Source organism: Apium graveolens, chromosome 11 (genome assembly GCF_009905375.1).
Source record: "Apium graveolens cultivar Ventura chromosome 11, ASM990537v1, whole genome shotgun sequence".
Classification (NCBI taxonomy): Eukaryota; Viridiplantae; Streptophyta; class Magnoliopsida; order Apiales; family Apiaceae; genus Apium; species Apium graveolens.
In genome coordinates this window covers 15,698,304-15,705,574 of record NC_133657.1, presented here as the reverse complement: position 1 = coordinate 15,705,574, position 7,271 = coordinate 15,698,304, and the positions used below count along the sequence as shown (strand labels likewise).

General features: G+C 41.5%; 1 non-coding gene across 1 annotated transcript; it reads right to left on the bottom strand.

Moving 5' to 3' along the window:
- Nucleotides 1-593: 593 nt before the first annotated feature.
- On the bottom strand, nt 594-700 carry LOC141699601 (small nucleolar RNA R71). The gene has a single exon (XR_012566045.1). It is a non-coding gene; the product is annotated as a small nucleolar RNA R71 (small nucleolar RNA).
- Between the last annotated feature and the right edge of the window lie 6,571 nt (nt 701-7,271).

Below are 7,271 nucleotides of genomic sequence, written 5' to 3'. Positions count from 1 at the left end.
GTCATCATTGGTCGTTAAAGTTCAGTGATTCGGAAATTGTTACTTAATTCCTTGTTGTGTTTCAGGTACTCTAGCGAGTGTGTATGCATACGCGTTCTCGGTCTCGTAAGAGAACACTGGATCAAGCTGAGGAAGAAGTTGTAGTCGAGGAGAAAGTTGAATAAGAGATCTTAGTTGAGAAGGAAGAAGAAGTTCTTATTGCAATGGGAAAACCAGAAGCAAATCCAAAGGCTTTGATGGACTACTCTCAACCGAAGATCAATGATATTCAGTCTAGCATTGTTCGACCAGCCATCTCGGCTAATACCTTTGAGATCAAGTCGAGCACGATTCAGATGATATAGAACTCAGTTCAATTTGGGGGTTCTTTGACAGAAGACCACAACATGCATATCAGAGATTTCATCGAGATCTGCGACACTTTCAAGTTCAATGGAGTTTCTGAAGATGCTATTAAGTTGAGGCTTTTCCCATTCTCTCTGCGGGATAAAGCTAAGTGATGGTTACATTCTCTACCACCAGGGTCTATCACCAAATGGGGGGATCTTGCTCAGAAATTCTTAACTAAATTCCTTCCTATGACGAAGACGGTTGCGATCAGAAACACACTTACTCAATTTGCTCAGCAATCTGGTGAATCTTTATATGAGGCTTGGTATCGTTATAAGAAGATGCTTAGGAAGTGCCCTCATCACGGGATGCCTGACTGGATGATCATTAATTTTTTCTATAATGGATTGGATGCTACTTCTAGACTCATGCTTGATGCAGCATCAGGAGGAGCCTTGTGGGCTAAAAGCTACGATGAAGCTTATGAATTGATTGAACTGATGGTTGCAAATGAATACCAGAATCCTACTCAGAGACTCTCTCAGGGCAAGATAGTAGGAATTCTGGAGTTAGATATAGCTACTGTTATAGCTGCTCAGCTTAATGCTTTGACGATGAAGGTGGATTCTTTGGCTAATTACGTTGTTAATCAGATCACTAGTGTCTGTGAGCTTTATGCTGGTGCCCATGAGACGGAGCAGTGTGCTATTTCTAGTGAATCAGCTAAGTTTGTGAGCAACTTTCAGAGGTCGCAGCAACCTGTGCCAGCAGCCTATCATCCTAACAACCACGATCATCCTAATTTTAGCTGGAGCAATACTCAGAATACGATTCAGCAGCCTTATCAGCAGTATCCAGTAAAGCAGTACAACCCTCCTAGTTTTTAGCAACCGTAATATGCACCAAGGCAGCAACTCCAGCTGCAACAGTCTAATGAAAAATCTGAATTTGAGGAGTTGAGGCTCATGTGCAAGAGCCAAGCGGTTTCTATCAAGACCTTGGAAAATTAAATTGGACAAATGGCCAATACTTTGCTAAATCATCAACCGGGTACACTCCCTAGTGACATTGAAGTGTCGGGAAAGAGGGAAGCTAAGGAGCAGGTAAAAGCAATTACATTGAGGTCTGGGAAGGTTGCGAATCCCGAACACTCTCAAGTTTCGGATGAAGAAGCTGTGGCTGAAGAAGAGGTGTAGAAGGAAGCTGAAGTGGAACCAAGGAAGACTACTATTGAACACACTACTCTTGAAGGTAATACAGGGGAGAAACAGATCTATCCTCCACCTCCCTTTCCTAAGAGGCTGCAGAAGAAAAAGCTGAATAAGATTTGCATTGCTTCGAAAGATCAAGAAAAGATTACTTTCACTTGTCCATTTAGTATTTTTGCCTTTAGAAGTGTTTCTTTTGGGTTGTGTGGAGCACCGACCACATTTCAGAGATGCATGATGGCTATTTTCTCTGAAATGATTGGTCAGAATGTGGAGGTGTTCATAGATGACATCTCTGTGTTTGGCGATTTATTTGATGAGTGCTTGCAGAATCTTGGTGACTTTCTTAAAATATATGTTGAGACCAATCTGGTTCTCAACTGGGAGAAGTGTCACTTTATGGTGCGACAGGGCATTATTCTTGGTCACAAGGTCTATAGTAAGGGTCTTAAGGTGGAAAAATCCAAGGTGGGGGTCATTGAAAATCTTCCTCCATCAATTTCTGTTAAGGGAGTTCGCAGCTTTCTTGGTCATGCGGGTTTTTATAGGCAGTTTATCAAGGACTTTTCAAAAATCTCTAAACCTTTATGCAATCTTCTGGAGAAGGATGTCCCATTCAATTTTGATGACGAGTGTCTAGCTGCTTTTGAGTTTTTGAAGAAGAGTTTGATCACGGAACCTGTCATAAATGCACTTGATTGGAATGAACCTTTTGAGATGATGTGCGATGCAAGTGACTATGCAGTTGGAGCAATTCTTGGGCAGAGAAAGAACAAAATATTTCATGTGGTCTACTATGCTAGTAAGTTCCTCAATGGTGTTCAACTAAATTATACTACTACTGAGAAAGAACTTTTGGCCATTGTCTACGGTTTTGAGAAGTTTCGATCTTATTTGCTTGGGACGAAGGTGACAGTTTTCACTGATCACCCTGTTATTCGATATCTCGTATCGAAGAAAGACTTGAAGCCTAGATAGATTAGATGGGTTCTTTGGCTTAGGAGTTTGAATTAGAGATCAAGGATAGAAAAGGTACTGAGAATCAAGTCGCTGATCACTCTATCGTTTGGAAGATCCAAGTGCAACTTCACAGGATAAGACATTGATAAATGAGTCTTTTCCTGATGAGCAGCTGTTTGGAGTGCAAGAGGAAGAACCGTAGTTTGCAGACATTGTGATTTACCTTGTGAGTAATATCATGCCTCCAGACTTGTCGTACGCTCAAAGGAAGAAGTTTCTTCATGAGGTGAAGTGGTACATGTGGGATGAACCATATCTGTTTAGGCAAGGAGCTGACCAAATCATCAGGAGATGTATTCCGTATAGCAAAACGGGGGGGATCTTGCAAGACTGTCATTCGACTGTTTATGGAGGCCACTATGGTGGAGAGAAGACAGCAGCTCGTGTCCTTCAAGCAGGATTCTTCTGCCCTATATAGTTTAAGGATATGCAACACTTTATTTTGAAGTGTGATTGATGCCGGCCTGTGGGTAATATGTCCAAGAGGGATGAGATGCCTCTTAATGTGCTTCTCGAGGTTGAAGTGTTCGATGTTTGGGGAATCGACTTCATGGGGTCGTTTGTCTTACCTTGCAATTATCAGTATATCTTGCTAGCGGTCGATTATATGTCAAAATGAGTTGAAGTCAAGGCATTGCCGATAAATGATGTGAAGGTAGTGCTTAATTTCTTCATAAGCAGATATTCAAATGATTTAGAACTCCAAGAGTCATAAGCAATGACGAAGAATCACATTTTTGTAATCCAAGTTCACTGCCATGATGAAAAGGTATAATGTGAATCATCGCATTATTACAGCCTACCATCCTCAGACTAATGGTCAAGCCGAGGTGTCTAACAGGGAGATTAAGCGTATTCTAGATAAAGTTGTGTGTACATCAAGGAAGGATTGGTCTTTGAAGCTTGATGAAGCTATTTGGGCATATAGAACAGCATACAAGACGTCGTTGGGAATGTCACCATTTTAGTTGGTTTATGGTAAGGGGTGTCATTTTCCCGTGGAGCTCGAGCATAAAGTGTATTGGGCTTCGAAGAAGTTGAACCTTGATTTGGATGCAGCTGGTAGGAAAAGAATGCTTCAATTGAATGAACTCGACGAATTTCGGCTTCAAGCGTATGAAAACAACAAAATGTACAAGGAGAAAGTCAATAGGTGGCACGATAGGGGTCTAGTACTCAAGTCATTTGTGCCGGGACAACAAGTTCTGTTATTTAACTCTCGTTTTCGTCTTTTTCCTAAAAAATTGAAGTCAAGATGGTCCGGGCCTTTCATAATCAAAACTGTGTTTCCGCATGGAGCTGTGGAGATTTTTGAGAATAATCCAGGCCAAGCATTCAAGGTAAATGGTCAAAGGTTGAAGCACTACTATGGTGATACGGAAAACCGTGAGGTGGTTAAATTTGTTCTATTGTCTGCTTGATCTCGAGATTCTACGTCAAGCTAATGACGTAAACCAAGCGCTTCTTAGGAGGCAACCCAAGTTTGTTGTACATTAGTAGATAGAGGAAGCAGAAAGAAAAGAGAAAAACACAAAAAAAATCAGAAAAATAGAAAAAAGCAGTGCCAACTACAGTAGCACGGTGCGCCCACGCTGTAGAGCAGGGCAGTCGCGCTGAAATTCTAGAAACTGCGCATGCGCCCGCTGCTTGGCGGGGCGGCCACGCTGAAAAGTTAGAAGTACGGTGCGCCCGTGCCAAGGTAGTGCGCGGCCCCGCTGGGTCCCTGTGTTCGAAAAAAAAATATAAGTCACAATGAGTGCAAATTCGGGAATTTTAATAAAAAATCAATTCCCACCCAAATTTTACTCACCCACATCCCAAATTTCCCTCTCTAAATCAAACTCATTATTCCCATTATTCTCATAATCAATTCCCACTCCTTTTCCATAACTAATTATCTCCCAATCTCCTATATATATATACACTTATACACAAACTTCTCCGTCACTTCTCAAACTCTCAAACACACAAATCTCTCTTACAAACTTCTACTCTCTCTAACTTATTCAATCTCAATAGCACCAAAAAGACAGCAAACTAAAGTAAGCAGCAGCACCACTGATTCTTCGAGTCCAGGTGGTGTGAGGCCTAGGTTTTCAACTCCCGAGGTTGAGGCGGAGTATGTGAGGCTGCTTTCGAAGCCTATAGCCAAGGAGCGTGGTTTTCTGCCATCGGGGAAAGATGGTAAGTTGTTGGAGATGATCTTGGAGATGGGCTGGGTTATTTTTTTACGAGACACCTGCTGTTGTGCCCATGAGTGTGGTGTGTGAGTTTTTTGTTAATGCTAAGGCAGAAAAGAACGGTTTTACCGTGGTGAGGGGGATGACTGTGGACTATAGTGCTGAGGTTATTCGTAGGGTGATTGAGCAGCCCAAGAGGAAGGAGGAGCCGGAGAACTGGAACGAGAAGACTCCGGAGGAGTTTAACTTGGATTTGATTGTTGTTACCCTGTGTGTGCCTAAGACTCATTAGAAGTTCAAGAAGGGCACGAATGAGTATGCCACATTTCCTGCTTCGTGCATGAACAGATCTGCACGTGCCTGGAATTCTTTTATTTGTGCTAACATCATGCCATTTTCTCACGTGCATGAGACAACTGTGGAGCGTGCGCGTTTGTTGTGGGGTATTCTACAGGGAGACTATGTGGATCGTAGGATGGTAATCCATCAGGGTATTCTGAGGTTTTTGCGAGGGGGTACTATGGGTTCGATACCCTATGCATCCATTGTGACGAAGTTGTGTGTGGCGATTGGCGTTCATTGGCCCGCACATGAGCAGCTGCAGCTCCCTAGTGCTCTGATTGATAGTTCGACGCTGTTGAATATGACTGAGTGGTATGGTGGGAAGCCCGATCTTAAGGGTCTTGGATATTCTTATGACCATCTGCCAGGTGGAAGGCCAGTGGATCAGACTTATGCTGGTGGGACTTTGCAGGCTCGTCGAGCAACATGGAGAGCTTAGTTGGGAGAGGAGGCTGGTCCTTCGGGATCGCAGCAACAGCAGGAGGAATCACACGACAGTGCTGGTTTGAGTACGACGCAGTATAAGCATTTAGCTAGGAGGATGGATGCGATGCATGACATCCATAGCAGGTTTGCACATGACCTCACCCAGGCGTTGGGGACTGTATTCAGAGCCACAGGAGTTGGCATCCAGTGGCCAGTATTTGGTGAGGATTTCGTGTATCCACCTCCAGACACTCCTGACACTCAACCCCTTGAGGGTGATGATCATGGTTCTGATTAGGTATGCCAGATTCCTTGCTATTACCTTCACTGAGGACAATGAATATTTTAAGTTTGGGGGTAGTAGTTAAGGATTATGTGTTTAGGATTATGTGTTTTGTGTGAGTCGCATATAGTTTGCATGTTAATGCTAGTTTAGTTCATATAGTTGTATATTTGCCATGTAGTAGTTTATTATTATTATTATTATTATTATTATTATTTTCTGATTGATTTGTGATATTGATGCTAGTGTAGTGATGTCGTGTTTAGTGATGTTAAGTCTTATCCAGTTGATTTGTATGCTAGAGACAATTGTATTTCATTAAGTCTTATAGATTGCTTGAGGGCTAGATCATGGTCATGGTTTATTTGTTTGTCAGAGTTTAATCACTTGTTTATATTTAGAAAGGATATTATCTTAATGATAAATAACATAGATATTTAAAAATTGGAGAAAATTGGATTTCATTGCTAGTTGTTATGGCTAGGTGTCAAATGGCTAGTAGCCGACTCATTTTATATGAGTAGTCTAGGGTTGAACGAGATGGACGAAATGCACTCGTTCAAAAATTTGAAAAAAAAAGAAGAAAAAGAAAAAAAAATGTGTTTATGTATAATTGATCACAAGTGGCCTCTTTAATACTCGAGTTATTAAGTTCTTAGGGGACTTTGTGCCTAGTGACCTAAGGCTTTTTATAGTCTGGGATCCACTAACCTAACGCTCGCTAAATGGGTATTATTGTATAAGTCTTTGGACCTCACTCATTGCACGGTCAAATAAGCATATTTGTGTTGTTTTGTGAATAAAAGCATGAATCCATGTAAAACTCCGATATAAGAATTAAAGTGTTGTAAGTTATTTTAAGTCTAGCTTTTATTCTATGTATAACCCTGCGATTGCTTTGAAGAGTAGTGAGTCATGATCATTGATCTAGTTGTGATAGTATATCTTTAAGCATTTGCACACACGCACGTTCTGGCTTGTAAGTTAATTTGTGGGGCTTTATTGAACTTTATGCGAATAACTGCATTTGTTGAGATGTTGCTTGTTGGTTGGTTTATTTATTCTATGGGGATCGTTGCATTCATATAGTTTGTATTCACGTATTTTTATTTCTTGTTCTTTGAGTCTGTTTATGCTTGAGGACAAGCATCGGTTCAAGTTTGGGGGTATGTTGAGTGGCATTTGTGACACTTTATAGCACTCCGTAAAGCTTTGAATTGGTGTTTTGTACTCGAGTTGTTAGTATTTTTAACGTGTTTTTGTAGTGTTTTTGTTCAGGCATTCATCATGAATACAGGTGAATTAGCATTGTTTTGATGCTGATATGGTGTTAGGATGATGTCTAGAATAAAAGATCGTGAAAAGACGAACTCAAACCAATAAGAAATGAAGAAGTCAAAAATTTTACCAGAGAGACTGCACGCCCGTGCTGTAGTAGCGCGCGGCCGCGCCCAAAGAGCAGAATGTCAGCGCGCCCACGCT